The 19,102-nt window shown below is 40.1% G+C and overlaps 1 long non-coding RNA gene across 1 annotated transcript in view; it reads left to right on the top strand.

The window, feature by feature from the left end:
* The first annotated feature begins 4,508 nt into the window (after positions 1 to 4,508).
* LOC138988273 (uncharacterized) overlaps positions 4,509 to 19,102 on the top strand; it is a 50,358-nt gene continuing 35,764 nt past the window's right edge. Inside the window, exon 1 of the long non-coding RNA XR_011464594.1 lies at positions 4,509 to 4,660. This is a non-coding gene — a long non-coding RNA (uncharacterized lncRNA). The remainder of the gene's footprint in view (positions 4,661 to 19,102) is intronic.

The following is a 19,102-nucleotide window of genomic DNA, read 5'->3' as shown; positions in this document are numbered from 1 at the left end:
GGGGCAGTAAATGAGTTGCAGATGGACCTCTATTTACAGTTCCCCAGTGTATCCTGAGGGCTTGGCGGACGTTTTCTGCAGTGTCACCACCGTGCAGTATTTAAAACTTACACTTTAAAGGAGCCCTTGCTTAAGAGAGAATAGGCAAAAAGTGAATAATTCCTTAGTGGGCGGTCTGCAGAGTTGTAGGATTATAGGTGGTCTGTTACACTTTTCTCTGGGCCAAGGTCATCGCTCATTGTTGTGAAGGGAGGACGCAGAAGAAGAAAAAGCTCTGTGCATGTATGTCTAGGAGTGTTTGTGGGTGGCCAGACTGGCTTGCTTTCTTTTTCTCCTTTTCCTCTCCAGAGCCCTGTCCTGCTAGTGATACTCGGAAAATGAGTCTTCAGATGAGGTCCACCATCTTCCCATTTCATAGGGCTTGGTCCCCATGTCACTTCCTTAGAGACAGTTTTCCTGACCATTCTCTCCAAGCAGGCTCCCCTAACTGCTCGTTTTTTTTTTTTTTTTTTTCCCTTAACTATTTGCTCATTTGGCTGCACGGGTATTAGTTGCATCACACGGGATCTTTGATCTTTGCTGTCACGTGCGGGGTCTTTCATTTGTGGCATGTGAACTCTTACTTGCAGCATATGGAATCTACTCTAGTTTCCTGACTATGGATCGAACTTCGGCCATCTGCACTGGGAGCGTGAAATTTTAGCCACTGGAGCACCAGAGAAATCCCTCCTTAATTGCTCTTTACTGTCACACTCAGTCATTTTCTCCATATCATCTACCACAAGTTTTGTGTATGTGTTCTAAAAAAAAAAAAAAAGATCTGTCACCTATTTTGGGCTGTAACCTCCAGAGTTTACATATTTGTGTAATCACTGTTCTTCCACAATGGAATATTGAAAAGAGAAGGCACTGGATAGAAGGGTTTTATAGAACTAACATCCCTTAGGTTAGAACTAATATTTGCCTTATTAATGTTGTTCATGATAACGTCTCAAAACTGATGAAATTTAACAATATTACTGTGTTATTTTAGTGGGAAAAAAATCTTTTCTCAGCTTCTTTGTTTTTAAAACAACTAGCATAGACTTCCTTTAGGAAAGAAAACTTTTCCTCTAGAAAAATGGCTGTGTAGTCCACTTTGGTTGGGTGGAAACACCAGGGCATGGTTTACACTATTAAAGTGAAACAAACTGCTGGATAAAATACTTTGCATAAGATGTTAATAGTAATCTGAAGTTGGAGAAAGGAGTCATGCAACATAGTACAAATCAGGTCTCTTAAAAAAAAGTCTTTGACAAGTTAAGGAGGTGTAAATAGTTTCTTGTGGCAGGATTGCTAAAGTCTTTAGAGAACACAGTTGTCTAATATCTGGTTTTAAGACACTTGTTCTGACATAAATGACTTTTATAGCTTCAAACTTTGGAAAAGTCAGCTACACTCACGCATTTTGGGGAGAAGTTTGGAAGCCCAGTGCAAGGGGACTGTATCCATATGTGATTACTGTGGAGCTGGGAGCTGCAACAGCTGCAGAAGTGACAGGTGGGTATAACTGAAGTGTCAGTGGCCTCATTCTGTCACTTTAAGTTGTACCTTAAGTTCACATCTTGAAAACATTCTTGCCTGGTTACTTTGGGGCTTCCAGAAATATCTAACTTGTGTTGAATGCTGCAGAAAGTTTCAGAAGCATAATACATACATAGAATATAATCCCTGGTTAAAAATAAAGTGTTGGGTATTTTTAGTGACATGTTCAAAAAAAAGCAAATGTGTGAGTATTTATGATTTCTGTTTTTAATGGTGGGAATTCTTGTGTTTTCTATTTCAACTATCTGTTTCTAGTTACCACAGTCAGTTTCCCAGGGGCAGGCTCGGGAATCTGTGCATCCTGTGAGAGAAGCTGGCTTCGGCCCTGGTGGGAGGAGAAGGTGAAGCCGTGAGAAGCTGAGCTGCGTCCCTCCTGTAGCCCGTCTCCTACTCAGGATTCCTCCTACAGGAAGAGGGCTCCTAGGTGATTCCGGGAGCTCTCTTTTGGGACTTTAATCTCTGGAGTATTGTTTCTTTATTTTTGTTATCATTGAGAGTGTGACTCAGATCTGTACCTTTTTCAAAGCCAGTCAAGTTCAGGAAGACACCTGCTAAGTGTAGCATCCACACACCTGAAGGCATTCCTCTTCTCTCAGTATGCCACACGTGCAGTTAAGGAGTGAATGTTGTGTGAGTCATTAATCTTCCTTTCTTGAGATGTAAAAATGAGCAGTGACAACTCAAACTTTTTAACCTTTTTCTTTAAAAATTATAGGCTGTTAATACATTATTAAAATATATAAATCCACAAATTACCAGTTATTGCCAAACCACAAGTGAAATTATGCTCTTGCTTATACAAAATGAATCTGATTGTACTCTTACAGTTTTGTGGGCTTGATGACTTGCTCTCTTAAACCTCAGAGGGAAGACAATTCCACTCTACAGTTTTGCAGAAAGTCTTGTCCTTTGAGATGCCTTTGGTATATGGCTGGGGTATAGATTCAGGGAGACCTTGCCAAATGGATTTAGAGCAGGTTCATATCTGGTTCTTCAGCTTAGCTTATATCTTCTTGTTCCTTCTCTTGAATTACTCAATATTGCTTTGGTTGCCCCGTGTCCTTAAATGTGTTTATAAACCAGGGTCATTTGTGCTCAGCTGACCTTCAAAGAAAAAAAAATGTACAGGAAGGTAGCAATGTTAGAGGTAAAGAACACAGGCTTCATGCTTTGGAATCAGACACAGTTACCTTATTATGTTGCTTAATAGCTATGAAGATTACTTTGCACAACAATAGAAACTTATATTTAGTATGACTTATACATCAGCCCCTATGGCTTAAATGGCAATTATGGATACATTTTGGAAGTTGAATAGTTACAGTAGGCAGTTTAGCTTTTAGGATATTAGTTTACTACTGTTTGTTTATCTGCAGCTCTGTCTGCATAAAACATCTTTCTTGTTTATTTGCCTATATAATCTCTCATCCTTCGAGCTGTATTTTAACATGCTGGAGCTTTTCCTGACTTTCTGATCTCTACTATATGCCTGTTTTATCATGCCCAGTTTCATTCCCTAACATATGTGCTGCAATTGTTCCTTGCACATTTCCCCCAGTTATCTCTGAACTTGTGAGCACAGAGATTATTATTATTATTTTATTTTTATCATTGCATCTTCCATGTCAATCACAAGCATCATTCTGGTCTTCTGGTACAGAGTCGGCTCTTGATAAGTAAGTATTGGTTTAATAAAATTACTTATTGGTTCTTCAGGTAGCATTTACATTTCCAAGGGGAACCCGTTATTTAAAAAACTTACCAGTGCAAATCACATACTTTGCTTCTAGCTTTATGATATGCTTTTAATAGAGGAATTATGAATGTTAGATAAGAAAGAGGGCTTGGAATTCATGCAATTCAGTAAAGGAATTTAACACAGAAAGACACCAAGGTCTAGAGAAATCAATCAATTTATCTGACATCATAGAGCTTGTTAATGGCAGAACCAGTATTTTAGAGAGGGAGGCAGTGTTCAAAAGTGAATGCTTATGGCTTTGAGGTCACACCTGTGTTGAACTGTTTTAGCTCCTTGGCACTGTTGGCATTGGCTAAGATACTGACTTCTACACACCTTGGTTTCTTCACCTTTGATTCAAGAGGGTGTTTAGGAAAGAGAGTGAGGACAGAAAACTTCTTGTGAGGATTATATGAGTTAACATATGAGAATGTGTTGTGCAAATTGTGTAGACCCGTATAGTAATAGCCATGACTGCTTAGTCTTGTGATTCTTATGCAATCATTGATGCTGCCTCTGACTCTGAGGGAAACACTTCAAGTCTTTGAATTAGTTTATTTCACAATAAATAGGTGTGAAGAGCCTTTCTTGTTTTAATAAAGCCCTTTGCTATTAAGTTATGAAGTGCTCCTTACGAACACCTAATAAGGAAACAACTACCAGTTTAACTTGTATGGAGTCTCTCTCTCCTTTCCAACAATTTAATTTTCAACCTCCAGATTTTTAAGTAGTATATGCTGTTTCAATTTTGACCTGCAAATAACAAGCTGTCATTTATGAATTCATTCCTAAATTAAGGATAATTATAAGTACTCATTTTCTGTGTTTACTGTTTACAAGTAACTGGGACATAGATTATTTTTGGATTATTATTTTGCCATACTAAAATAATGCTGACATTTGATTATGATGCTAAACTATTCTGAACACCACTTAGCCATCAGACCTCTAATGCGTGGGAGCTGTGCTAATACATAAATATTTAGGACTGACATTCCAAGTTAAGGCTCATATTTGCTCCGTGGTAGATGTGATAATAAGGGGAGGAAAAAAAGGAAGTCATAACTGGAGTGGAGAGTCTGCCCTGAGCAAAGCTGTAAAGCAGGTCAGGTTAATCTTCACATGTTTGTCAGCTCTCTTTACCCTCCTATCCATTGAACACCCTTCTCTGAAGAGTTTTTCCTCTTAGATTCCTGTAGCCACACTGCCCTGGTTACCCAAAGCTTGTTACAGTTGTGCTTGTTACAGCTCTTGATAAAAGCAGCTACTTCTTTTCTACCTGGCAAATGGAAGACTGCTCCCCCTCGGTGCTGGGCTCACCTTCACTTTTCAGGCACGGTATGGATTGTAACAGTTTTCTTTCTGCATACATGCTGCTACTTTTGCTATCAAGTCCAAAAAAAGCAGAAGTATTAACAGTTCAGAACCATTCTGGCCCTTTACTCCCCAGAATGTTCAGTATTGTTTTTTAATTAACGTATCTAATGTTAAGGAAACTCTGGAGAATATGAAGCTTCTTCCTTTTAGTTGATACTTTAGTTTTAATTCGTTACTACAGAGGCGAAAAATTAAGCCTAATCTCTCTGCCAATTGACGAACGTTCATGTATTTGCAGGAGGAGGTGGCTAGAGTCTCTCATAAGGCTTCTTAGCTCATGTATAAATATCAACTTGTCATTTTTCCTTAGCCAATAAAGAATAACTGGCTAGCAGTTCCTTAGGTAGCCTGTTTGTTTCCTTTTGGAGGGGTTTTCAATGTGTTTCTAATAATATGATGGCTAGAGACACATTTATTTTTGAAGCCCTTGCCCTTGAATTATTTGTACAAGAAGTCGATGTTTCTCTTTCCTGTTTGCTGACTCTCTGTGGGTCCTTATCTCTTTCTTGCCTTCTCCACTTCTTTCTTTTCCTACTGAATCTTCTTTTTATTTTATTTATTTTTAGTCATTCTCAGAGAGCCAAGCAAAATTTGCCTTAAATAATTTTCTTTATATGTACTTTTTTGTTCTTTCTGTTCATTGTTAATTATACTTTCATAAAAGTAATGCAACTCTATTGAATAAATAGGTTAAAAATATATGAACATTATAAAAGTTTCTAAGACAAAGGTAAAAGATCTTAATGTCTCCTGTTGACTTCCTATGATAATTCCCTAAGATCAACTCTGTTGACTGTTTCTTGTGTGTCCTTCCAGACCTTTCTTATATCAATCAAGTAATACATACCGAATCCAAATCTCAAATAAAAATCTCTGGTTGTGAAAATATCACACTTTAACTTTTGTACCTGAGTTTGATTTCTTCATGGAGCTCCCATTGTCCTGCTTATCCCTGAGTTCTGGGAGGCGAAATAGTGTTAAAGGACTGGGGGCATTTCATCTGGATCACAGTCATCTTTCTGTACTGGTCCCTATCTTTTCATTCTTTGTATTTCTTTGGTTGTCAGCATGGCTCTATCTGGTCATTTCTTCTCATAAGTTTTTTGCCTTATACTTGGGCTTTTACATTGAATGCTGCTACTGCTGCTGCTAAGTCGCTTCAGTTGTGTCCAACTCTGTGTGACCCCATAGACGGCAGCCCACCAGGCTCCCCCGTCCCTGGGATTCTCCAGGCAAGAACACTGGAGTGGGTTGCCATTTCCTTCTCCACTGCATGAAAGTGAAAAGTGAAAGTGAAATCGCTCAGTCGTGTCCGACTCTTAGCGATCCCATGGACTGCAGCCTACCAGGCTCCTCCATCCATGGGATTTTCCAGGCAAGTGGATTTTCCACTGGATTTCCCACTGGAGTGGGGTGCCATTGCCTTCTCCTTTTACATTGAATAGCAAAAGCCAAAAAATTGACATTTTTTTAATCTTGTGGATTTTTCTGCATTATCCTCTTCTGGAGACATAGAACACTGCAGCTACTGCCTAAATGGGGATAAATGTCAGATAGTAAAAAACAAGTATAAGAAAAAAAAATATTACCTAGTAACTGTAAATATGTTCAGTGACCCTTCAACAAGAATTTTCCTGATGCTTTCTCAGTATATTGAGAAAGATTAGGATAATAAACTATGATGTAATAGCATATTCCACTAGTCTGTGGACCTCCCTCTCAGCATCCAGTCCACATAAGCTAAATGTAGAAATTCATAGGTGAATTTATTGAAGAAAGGAAATCTATCAGAATAACTAGTACTTTGGCTTCTGTAGGGAAAATATATTTGTTCTCTGGCTTCTTTCAAAATTTCTTTTTTTGTCTTTGACTTTCTATACTTTGACTATGTTATGCCTGACAGGAGTTTTTTTTTTTTTTTTTTTTTGAGCATTTATTCTACTTGGTGTTCTCTGAGCTTCATGTGTGTGGTCTTTAGTGCATGCCATTAGTTTGGGAACATTCTCAGTCATTATTACTTCAAATATTTCTTGTTTCTTTTTCTAGCCTGCATATCATGTACAATTTACATCTTTTGTTAATTATCACATAGTTCCTGGATATACTACTCTATTTCTTTTCCCATTCATTTTTATGTTTGTATTTCTGCTTGGGAAGCTTCTGTTAGCATGTCTTTTAGGTGACTGGTTCTATCACAGTTCTACTAATGAGCAAAGACGTTCTTTTGTTGTTCTTTTTCAGTCGCTCAGTTGTGTCCAACTCTTTGTGACCCCATTGACTGCAGCACTCCAAGCTTCCGTGTCTTTCACCATCCCCCGTAGTTTGCTTAAACTCCTGTGCAGAGTCAGTGATGCCATCCAATCATCTCATCCTCTGATATCCCCTTCTCCGACCTTCAATCTTGTCCACCATCAGCGTCTTTTCCAATGAGTTGGCTCTTCATATCGGGTGGCCAAAATATTGGAGCATTAGCTTCAGCATGAGTACTTCCAGTAAATATTCAGGGTTGATTTCCTTTAGGATTGACTGGTTTGATCTCCTTGTTGTCCAAGGGACTGTCAAGAGTCTTCTTCAACACCACAGGTCAAAAGCATCAATTCTTGGGTGCTCAGCCTTCTTCATTGTCCAGCTTTCACATCCATACATGACTACTGGAACAACCATAACTTTGACTAGACGTACCTTTGTCAGCAAAGTAATGTCTCTGCTTTTTAATATGCTATCTAGGTTTGTCATAGCTTTTATTTCAAGGAGCAAGTGTCTTTTAATTTCATGGCTGCGGAGCCCCCCAAATTAAAGTCTGCCACTGTTTCCACTGTTTCTCCATCTATTTCCCATAAAGTGATGGGACCAGATGCCATGATCTAAGTTTTCTGCATGTTGAGTTTTAAGTCAGCCTTTTCACTCTCCTCTTTCACTTTCATCAAGAGGCTCTTTAGTTCTTCTTCACTTTCTGCCATAAGGGTGGTGTCATATGCGTATCTGTTGCTAGTGCTGCTGCTGTGTCGCTTCAGTCCGACTCTATGCGACCCCACAGATGGCAGCCCACCAGGCTCCTCTGTCCCTGGGATTCTCCAGGCAAGAATATTGGAGTGGGTTGCCATTTCCTTCTCCAATGCATTCATGCATGCTAAGTCGCTTCAGTTGTATCCGACTCTGTGCGACCCTATGGTATCTGAGGTTATTGATATTTCTCCCCACAGTCTGGATTCCAGCTTGTGCTTCATCTAGCTCAGCATTTCTCACGATGTACTCTTCATATAAGTTAAATAAGCAGGGTGACAATATACGGCCTTGACGTACTCCTTTTCCTATTTGAAACCAGTCTGTTGTTCCACGTCCAGTTCTAACTGTTGCTTCCTGACCTGCATACAGATTTCTCAGGAGGCAGATCAGGTGGTCTGGTATTCCCATCTCTTTCAGAATTTCCCACAGTTTATTGTGATCCACACATCAAAGGCTTTGATGTAGTCAATAAAGCAGAAATAGATGTTTTTCTGGAACTCCCTTGCTTTTGTGATGATCCAGCAGATGTTGGCAATTTGATCTCTGGTTCTTCTGCCTTTCTAAATCCAGCTTGAACCTCTGGAAGTTCACAGTTCACGTACTGTTGAAGCCTGGCTTGGAGAATTTTGAGCATTCCTTTACTAGTATGTGAGATGGGTGCAGTTGTGTGGTAGTTTGAGCATTCTTTGGCACAGCCTTTCTTAGGGATTGGAATGAAAACTGACCTTTTCCAAAGAGTCAGAGATGACTGTGCAACTTTCACTTTCACGGGTTGATGCAATGACAAGTTTTTGGAGAGGGGCAGTGCTCTATATTAATTTGATTACATCTATGTGGACTTGAGTCCCTTGACTCTTTCCTTAGAAGCATTTCTTAGCTTTTTTTTCTTCGCTCCTTTTCTGTGAGACAGGGAGGCCAAGAGGAGTGGAGTTGAGTATTTGCTTTTTCCTCACATCACCTAGGGCTCTGAAGTTTTCCCTGCATGGCAGAACTTTGTCATGGATAAAGAACACTCTGGGTGTATTTCATGATGGCTACATTTTCCTCTCTTTGCCCAAAACATTAGGGATTTTTCTTTGATTTTCAATATAAGAACCTTTTCAAGTAATTGGAGGTAAAACTTATGAAAATGTGGTGGCTCTTCTAAGATTGGGCCTTGGGAGTGTCTAAGTCCACACTTGACCTCCAGAAATTCATCAATATTGACATTTAAGTGTTCTTAACAAGTTACAGAATATCACAGCAATCCAAGTCTATGCCCCAACCACTAATGCCAAAGAGACTGAAGTTGAATGGTTCTATGATGACCTACAAGACCTTCTACAAATAACACCAAAAAATGATGCCCTTTTCATGGTAGGGGACTGGGATGCAAAAGTAGGAAGTCAAGAAATACCTGGAGCAATGGGCAAGTGTGGTCTTGGAGTACAAAACAAAGCAGGGGAAAGGTTAATAGAGTTCTGCCAAGAGAACGCACTGGTCATAGCAAACACCCTCTTCCAACAACACAAGAGAAGATTCTACACATGGACATCACTAGATGGTCAACACTGAAATCAGATTGATTATATTCTTTGTAGCCACAGATGGAGAAGCTCTATACAGTTAACAAAAACAAGACTGGGAGCTGACTGTGGCTCAGATCATGAACTCCTTATTGCCAAATTCAGACTTAAATTGAAGAAAGTAGGGAAAACCACTAGATCATTCAGGTATGACCTAAATCAAATCCCTTTTGATTATACAGTGGAAGTGACAAATAGATTCAAGGGATTATATCTGAGAGAGAGAGAGTGCCTGAAGAACTATGGATGGAAGTTCATGACATTGTACAGGAGGCAGTGATCAAGACCATACCCAAGAAAAGGAAATGCAGAAAGTCAAAATGATTGTTGAGGAGGCCTTACAAATATGAGAAAAGAAGAGAAGCGAAAGGCAAAGGAGAAGAGGAAAAATATACCCATCTGAATGCAGAGTTCCAAAGAATAGCAAGGAAAGATAAGAAATACTTCATCAGTGATCAATGCAAATAAATAGAGGAAACCAATTGAATGGGAAAGACTAGAGATTTCTTCCAGAAAATTACAGATACCAAGGGAACATTTCGTGCAAAGATGGGCACAATAAAGGACACAAACGGTATGGACCTAATAGAAGCAGAAGATATTAAGAAAAGGTGGGAAGAATACACAGAAGAAGTATACAAAAAAGATCTTCATGACCCAGATAACCACAATGGTGTGATCACTAACCTAGAGCCAGACATCCTGGAATGTGAAGTCAAGTGGGCCTTAGGAAGCATCACTATGCACAAAGCTAGTGGAGATGATGGAATTCCAGTTGAGCTATTTCAAACCCTAAAAGATGATGCTGTGAAAGTGCTGCACTCAGTATGCCATCAAATTTGAAAACTGAGCACTGGCCACAGGACTGGAAAAGGTCAGTTTTCATTGCAATCCCTAAGAAAGGCAATGGCAAAGACTGTTCAAACTACTGCAGCATTGTACTCATCTCACACATGAGCAAAGTAATGCTCAAAATTCTCCAAGCCAGGCTTCAACAGTACATGAACTGTGAACTTCCAGAGGTTCAAGCTGGATATAGAAATGACAGAGGAACCAGAGATCAAATTGCCAACATCTGTTGGGTCATAGAAAAAGCAAGAGAATTCTAGAAAAACATCTACTTCTGATTCATTGACTGTGTTAAAGCTTTTGGCTGCGTGGATCACAACAAACTTCGGAAAATGCTTAAAACAGAAGGGAATACCAGACCACCTTGCCTGCCTCCTGAGAAATTTGTATGCAGGTCAAGAAGGAACAGTTTGGGCCAGACATGGAACAATGGACTGGGTCCAAATTTGAAAAGGAGTACGTCAAGTCTGTATATTGTCACCCTGCTTATTTTAACTTATATGCAGAGTACATCATGCAAAATGCCTGGCTGATTGAAGCACAAGCTGGAGTCCAGATTGCCAGGAGAAATACCAATAACCTCAGATATGCAGATGACACCACCCTTATGGCAGAAAGCGAAGAAGAACGAAAGAGCCTCTTGATGAAAGTGAAAGAGGAGAGTGAAAAGCTGGCTTAAAACTCAACAGTGAGAAAACAAAAATCATGGCATCTGTTCCCATCACTTTATGGCAAATAAGTGGGGAAACAATGGATACAGTGACAGAATTTACTTTTTGGTGCTACAAAATCACTGCAGGTGATGACTGCAGCCATGAAATTAAAAGTTGCTTCCTCTTTGGGAGAAAAGCTATGATCAAACTAGACAGCCTATTAAAAAGTAGAGACATTACTTTTCCTACAAAGTCCATGTAGTCAAAGCTATGGTTTTTACAGTAGTCACGTATGAATGTGAGAGTTGGACTATTAAGAGAGCTGAGCACCAAAGAATTGATGCTTTTGAACTGTGGGTTGAAGAAGACTGTTGAGAGTTCCTTGGACTGCAAGGAGTTCCACCCAGTCCATCCTAAAGGAGATCAGTCCTGGGTGTTCATTGAAAGGACTGATATTGAAGCTGAAACTCCAATACTGTGGCCACCTGATGTGAAGAGCTGACTCTTTTGAGAAGACCCTGATGCTGGGAGGGATTTGGGGCAGGAGGAGAAGGGGATGACAGAGGATGAGATGGTTGGATTGCATTGCTGACTCAATGAACATGAATTTGAGTGATCTCTGGGAGTTGGTGATGGACAGGAAGCCCTGGCGTGCTGTGGTTCATGGGGTCACAAAGAGTTGGACACGACTGAGCAAGTGAACTGAACTGAACTGATGCTGAAGCAGAAACTCCAATACTTCAGCCACCTGATGCGAAGAAGTGACTCATTGGAAAAGACCCTGATGCTGGGCAAGATTGAAGTCAGGAGGAGAAGGGTCAAAAGAGGATGAGAAGGTTGGATGACATCACCGATTTGATGGACATGAGTTGAGCAAGCTTCGGGTGTTGGTGATGGACAGGGGAGGTCTGGTGTGCTGCAGTCTATGGGGTCGCAAAGAGTCGGACGTGACTGAGGAACTGAACTGAACAATTTAGAGGCTCCAGAGGCTTCTGCAGCAGGTAAGCTGATCTTCAGCTGTGATTCTCTATAGTTACCTGTTTCTGTGGAATTCCAGGTGGTAGTTCTACAGTTATCTCAATTCTCTGATGGATCTAAGGAAAGTCATTGATTTGCAGTTGATACAGCTTTTAGCTTGTGAGGGCAAAAGAGAAAACTTCTAAGTTCTTCACATATCAGAAACTGAAACTGATCTCTCTTCACTTTCTTCTAAAACTCTTCAAGATGTCATGAAGTCCCCCTGTCTCCCAAATCTTCCCCCAGGGGACTCCATCTCCCTGCTCCTCTCTAGAAGTATTGCTCTCTACTCTTGCCACACAGCTGTCATCTCAGCACTTCCGTGTTTTTCTGGATTCATGGGCTTCCGTCCATTTTTTCTGGATTCATGCCAACATATTTTTGGTTTATTTTCATTTTGCTATAGTTTATTGTCACAGCTCCCTAAAGAAGGAATATGGTACATAAATTTTCTGAGCCTGTATCTGAAAATATCTTCTAGCACTCAGTGTTACTGATAAGAAATTTAATACCAATCTGACTTTGTTCTAAAAGTTTACATTGCTGTGTGCAGTCTTTTTTTATTTATTTAATCCACTGGAATGGACACTAAGTATTTTCTTTGATCTATAGATTTATGTACTTTACCATTGAGACAGTCAGTCCCTTTAATTATTATGGGCTTTCTCATGGCTCAGGCAGTAAAAGAATCTGCCTGCCATGCAGGAGACCTGGGTTCGATCCCTGGGTTGGTAAGATCCTTTGGTGAAGAGAATAGTTACCCACTCCAGTATTCTTGCCTGGAGAATTCCATGGACAGAGGAGCCTGGAGAGCTACAGTCCATGGGGTACAAAGAGTCAGACATGGCTGAGCAATGAACACATTCACTTTCCACTTGAATTCTTGCTTCGATAATTTTTTTTTTTCTTGGATTCCTCCTTCTGTGATTTGTATTATTCTAGGTTTGAACTTTTTGAATTTTATTTCTTTCTAAGTTCTCAATTTCTATATCTTGCTCATCTTCATCCACCTCAGCCCCATCTTTTCCATTTTACTATATTTTTATAGGCAAATCTCCTCAAATGTATTGTCCAAATATCCTACTAAGTTTTTTAATTTTAGTAATCATAACTGAAAATTTCTAAGAACTTGTTTTCTTTTGGTTCCCTGATCAGTCATTTTATATAATAGCATGATTGGTTTGTTAATGTAATATCTTCTCTAACCTCCATTATGCTTTTATTCAACTTTGTTTGTTTAAATTCTATTCTGTTTTGTAAATATTGTGTTTCCTTTGGGGAAATATTTTCTGCATATTTCTGGGAGGGTTTCTTCTTTACTCATTATTTTTTTAAAATTGAGATATAATTGACATACAACATTATGTTAGTTTCAGGTATAAGCACAATGATTCAGTATTTATATATATTGCAGAATGGTCACCACAATAAGTCTATTATTAATAATATCCATCACCACACATAGCAACAGAATTTTTTTTCTTGTGATGAGAACTTTTAAGATCTAGTCTCTTCAGTTTAGTTGCTCAGTCGTGTCCAGCTCTTTGTGACACCATGGACTGCAGCCCACCAGGCTTCCCTTTCCATCACCAACTCTCCAAGCTTTCTCAAACCTCATGTCCATCGAGTTGGTGATGCCATCCAACCATCTCATCCTCTGTCATCCCCTTCTCCTCCCACCTTCAATCTTGCCCAGCATCAGGGTCTTTTCCAATGAGTCACTTCTTCCCATCAGGTGGCCAAGGTATTGGAGTTTCAGCTTCAGCATCAGTCCTTCCAATGAACACCCAGGACTGATCTCCTTTAGGATGGACTTGTTGGATCTTCTTGTAGTCCAGGGGTCTCTCAACAGTCTTATCCAACATGATAGTTCAACAGCATCATTTCTTCAGCGCTCAGCTTTCTTTATAGTCCAGCTCTCATATCCATACATGACTATTGAAAAAAGCATATCTTTGACTACATGGACCTTTGTTGGCAAAGTAATGTCTCTGCTTTTTAATATGCTGTCTAGGTTGGTCATAGCTTTTCTCCCAAGGAGGAAGTGTCTTTTAATTTCATGGCTGCAGTCACCATCTGCAGTGACTTTGGAGCCCAAGAAAATAAATTCTGTCACTGTTTCCATTATTTCCCCACCTATTTGCCATGAAGTGGTGGGAATGGATGCCATGATCTTTGTTTTCTGACTGTTGAGTTTTAAGCCAGCTTTTTTCACTCTCATCAACAGGCTCTTTATTTCTTCGCTTTCTGCCATAAGGGTGGTGTCATCTCAGTTATTGGTATTTCTCCCCACAATCTTGGTTCCAGCTTGTGCTTCATTCAGCCTGGCATATCTCATGATGTATGTACTCTGCATATAAATTAAATAAGCAGGGTGACAATATGCAACCTTGATGTAGTCCTTTCCTGATTTGGAACCGGTCTGTTGTTCCAAGTCCAGTTCTAACTGTTGCTTCTTGATCTGCATACAGATTTCTCAGGAGGCAGGTCAGGTGGTTTCGTATTCCCATCTCTTTCAGAATGTTCCACAGTTTGTTGTGATCCACACAGTCAAAGGCTTTGACATAACCAATAAAGCAGAAGTAGATGTTTTTCTGGAGCTCTCTTGCTTTTTTGATGATCCAAAGGATGTTGGCAATTTGATCTCTGGTTCCCTGTCATTTCTAAATCCAGCTTGAACCTCTGGAAGTTCACTGTTCATGTAGTGTTGAAGCCTGGCTTGGAGTATTTTGAGTATTCCTTTGCTCACATGCTAGTAAAGTAATGCTCAAAATTCTCCAAGCCAGGCTTCATCAGTATGTGAACCGTGAACTTCCTGATGTTCAAACTGGTTTTAGAAAAGGCAGAGGAACCAGAGATCGAATTGCCAACATCTGCTGGATCATGGAAAAAGCAAGAGAGTTCCAGAAAAACATCTATTTCTGCTTTATTGACTATGAGTATGTGGATCACAACAAACTGTGGAAAATTCTGAAAGAGATGGGAATACCAGAACACCTGATCTGCCTCTTGAGAAATTTGTATGCAGGTCAGGAAGCAACAGTTAGAACTGGACATGGAACAACAGACTGGTTCCAAATAGGAAAAGGAGTTCGTCAAGGCTGTATATTGTCACCCTGCTTATTTAACTTCTATGCAGAGTACATCATGAGAAACGCTGGACTGGAAGAAACACAAGCTGGAATCAAAATTGCCAGGAGATGTATCAATAACCTCAGATATGCAGATGACACCACCCTTATGGCAGAAATTAAAGAGGAACTCAAAAGCCTCTTGATGAAAGTGAAAGTGGAGAGTGAAAAAGTTGGCTTAAAACTCAACATTCAGAAAACGAAGATTATGGCATCTGGTCCCATCACTTCATGGGAAATAGATGGGGAAACAGTGGAAACAGTGTCAGACTTTATTTTTGGGGGCTCCAAAATCACTACAGATGGTGACTGCAGCCATGAAATTAAAAGGCACTTACTCCTTGGAAGGAAAGTTATGACCAACCTAGATAGCATATTCAAAAGCAGAGACATTACTTTGCCAACAAAGGTACGTCTAGTCAAGGCGATGGTTTTTCCTGTGGTCATGTATGGATGTGAGAGTTGGACTGTGAAGAAGGCTGAGCGCCGAAGAATTGATTCTTTTGCACTGTGGTGTTGGAGAAGACTCTTGAGAGTCCCTTGGACTGCAAGGAGATCCAACCAGTCCATTCTGAAGGAGATCAGCCCTGGGATTTCTTTGGAAGGAATGAAGCTAAAGCTGAAACTCCAGTACTTTGGCCATCTCATGCTAAGAGTTGACTCATTGGAAAAGACCCTGATGCTGGGAAGGATTGGGGGCAAGAGGCGAAGGGGACGACAGAGGATGAGATGGCTGGATGGCATCACTGACTCGATGGACATGAATCTGGGTGAACTCCGGGAGTTGGTGAGGGACAGGGAGGCCTGGCGTGCTGTGATTCACGGGGTCGCAAAGAGTCGGACATGACTCAGAAACTGATCTGATATGATCTGATCTTGTTCATTTGTGAGATGAGTGTAATTTTGCGGTAGTTTGAATATTCTTTGACTTTGCCTTTCTTAGGGATTGGGATGAAAACTGACCTTTTCCAGTACTGTGGCCACTGCTCAGTTTTCAAATGTGCTGGCATATTGAGTGCAGCACTTTCACAGTATCATTTTTAGGTTTTGAAATAGCTCAACTGGAATTCTATCGCCTCCACTAGCTTTGTGCATGGTGATGCTTCCTAAGGCCCACTTGGCTTTGCATTCCAGGATGTCTGACTCTAGGTGAATGATCACACCATCGTGGTTATCTGGGTCATGAAGATGTTTTTGTATAGTTCTTCTGTGTATTCTTGTCACCTCTTCTTAATACCTTCCGCTTCTGTTAGGTCCATACCATTTCTGCCCTTTATTGTGCCCATCTTTGCATGAAATGTTCCCTTGGTATCTGTACTTTTCTTGAAGAGATCTTTAGACTTTCGCATTCTATTGATTCCTACTTGTCTGCATTGATCACTGATGAAGTCTTTCTTCTCTCTCCTTGTTATTCTTTGGAACTCTGCATTCAGATGGGTATATCTTTCCTTTTCTCCTTTGCCTTTTGCTTCTCTTCTTTTCTCAGCTATTTGTAAGGCCCCTTTGGACATCCTTTGCCTTTCTGCATTTCTTTTTCTTGGGGATAGTCTTAATCACTGCCTGCTATAGAGAGTCCCGAACCTCAGTCCATAGTTCTTCAGGCACTCTGTCTATTAGATATAATCCCTTAAATCTATATTCACTTCCACTGTATAATTGTAAGGGATTTGATGTAAGTCATACCTAAATGGTCTAGTGATTTTCCCTACTTTCTTCAATTTAAATATGAATTTAAGACCGGGAGCTGACTGTGGCTCAGATCATGAACTCCTTATTGCCTAGTCTCTTAGCAACTTTCAAATTCGAATACAACATTGTTAACTATAGTCAACATGCTGTATATTGCATCCCCATGACTTATTTATTTTGTAACTGGAATTTGTGCCTTTTGACTCCCTTCACCCAATTTTGCCCACCTCCCAAACCCTGTCTCTGGCAACCACCAATCTGTTTTTGTTTATTTATTTATTTTGGTCATATCAAGTGACATGTGGAATTTCCCCAACCAGGGATGAGCCCATGCCTCCTGCCGTGAAAGTGAGGATTCTTAACCACTGTGTCACCAGGGAAGTTCCAATCTATTTTTTAAATCTAGGTCTGTTACTTTCATCCTGAAGCTTTCCTCTGATATATGGTGATCCCTGGTTATCTACTCATTTATTATAATTAAGCAATAAAATGTGCTGATGGAACTTCTGTTCATATTGTAAGAAGTTTGTCCACAGATGGGCTTGGCATAGGGTATAGATGGTCAGGCAGGAAGGGTGGTGTTAAATGAGAAACCTCTAAATTACAATTGACAGATTTAGCAAATAAAAATATGGGACATGCAGTCGTTTGAATTCTAGTTTATATAGCTAATTAAAGAAAAAATCACTAGCTCTACCTTCACCATAAGTGTAATCCTTTTTTAAAAAAAAAAAAAAATATTTATTTCTTTGGCTGTGCTGAGTCTTCGTTGTAGCACTCAGGGTCTTTAGTTGTGGTATGTGTGATCTTTAGTTGCAGCATGCAGACTCTTAGTTGTGGCATGTAGGGTCTAGTTCCCTGATCAGGGGTTGAATCTGGGCCCAGTGCCTTGGGAGCATGGAGTCTTAGTCAGTGGACCACAAGGGAAATCTCTAGAAACATAACCTTAAGCAGTTTGGAATTTTCTGGTCGACACGAATGTGATGATCTGTCACATGGGCCCTTTTCCATCTCCGAGGAAGAAGAGCCCATCTGCATGATAAACCCCTGCTGGTTCTTTCCCCCTAATAATATGTCCCGGCCTAAAAATAACTCTTTCTTTTATTTCCCTAATAGCTCCCTTACCCTACCGTTCTTCCTATGAAAACTTTCCATTTTGTACAACCCCTTGGAGTGTCCTTCTAGTTGCTAGATGGGATGCTGCTTGATCCATGAATTGTTGAATAAAGCCAATTAGATCTTCAGATTTACTGGGTTGAGTTTTATTTTTTTAACACAATTTTTTTTAGTGTAAGTATTTTTCTTACAATCCTACTCTGTCATTATGTGAAGGTATTTGCTTAGGATCAGTTCTTTGAGAGGAACCCTCTACTTCTTTGCTTGGAAACAGAAATATAACTCTTGTATTTATGTGTCTACGAGGGGAGGAGGGGTAGAGTTGGGCGTTGATTTTTTTGTATATATAAATTTTCAAATAGTATGCTGGTTTTTCAGTGCCATGTCTCACTTTTGCCTTCTGCAGTACCTCCCATTTCCAATACCTTATGTCACTGTGATTGTATGACCTTGATAGGCTCCCATTGCAACTGAGTCCCTCTTGGTGTGTCTTGTAGGCCAAAGCTTCTGAACCAGGGTGTCATGTGGATTGTAAAGATGTAGCAACATATTGATAATTTTATACTTCTTATACTTCTTATCATGACAAAAACCTTAAAGCATTTTTTTTTTTTTTTTTTTTTTTTATCCTTTAAAAAAAATATATAGGAGCTTCCCTGGTGGCTCAGTGGTAAAGAATCTGCCTGCCAATGCAGGAGACAGGTGTTTGATCCCTGATCCGGGAAGATCCCACATACCTCAGCGCAACAAAGCGTGTGTGCCACAACTACTGAGTCTGTGCTCTAGAGCTGAGGCTGCAGCTACTGAAGCCTGTGCGCCCTGGAGCCCATGTTCTGAGACAAGAGAACCCCTGCAATTAGCAGCCTGTGCACGGCAACAGAGAGTAGCCCTGGCCCCCACAGCTAGAGAAAAGCCTGCGCATCAGCGAAGACCCAGCACAGCCAAAAAGAAATAAATGTTTTTAAAACTTACAGCAATTAAATTTTTGGTTTACATTTTTGACTTCCTAATTTCAGTAATTATTATTTTAATGCATAGGACTCTGTGCAGAGTACATAGTCTCAGAGAGTAGCAGTATGTCCCAGTTTTTCTATTCTTTTTTTTTTTTTTTCTTCAGTGATATTCAGTGTTTTGAGTGTGAGCATAAAATATTTAATGCTTCAGGAGATCACTCTAATTAGTGTAGTGTATCATGTAGAACCTCCTATAGACCACGCTCAACTTTTTCCTTCTTGAGTCAGCCGACCCTGGAGAAATCCCTAGGAGTCTGTACGTGGTATCACTGAAAGGAGAAGTAACAGTCCAGCAGGAACAGGCAGGGCCCATATGTCCCTACAGTTTACTGGTGCCTTTAGTTTCTTGCTAGTCCAATCTTGT

This window comes from Bos mutus, chromosome 6, assembly GCF_027580195.1.
Source record: "Bos mutus isolate GX-2022 chromosome 6, NWIPB_WYAK_1.1, whole genome shotgun sequence".
Lineage (NCBI taxonomy): Eukaryota > Metazoa > Chordata > Mammalia > Artiodactyla > Bovidae > Bos > Bos mutus.
This window is presented reverse-complemented; position numbering and strand designations above follow the sequence as displayed.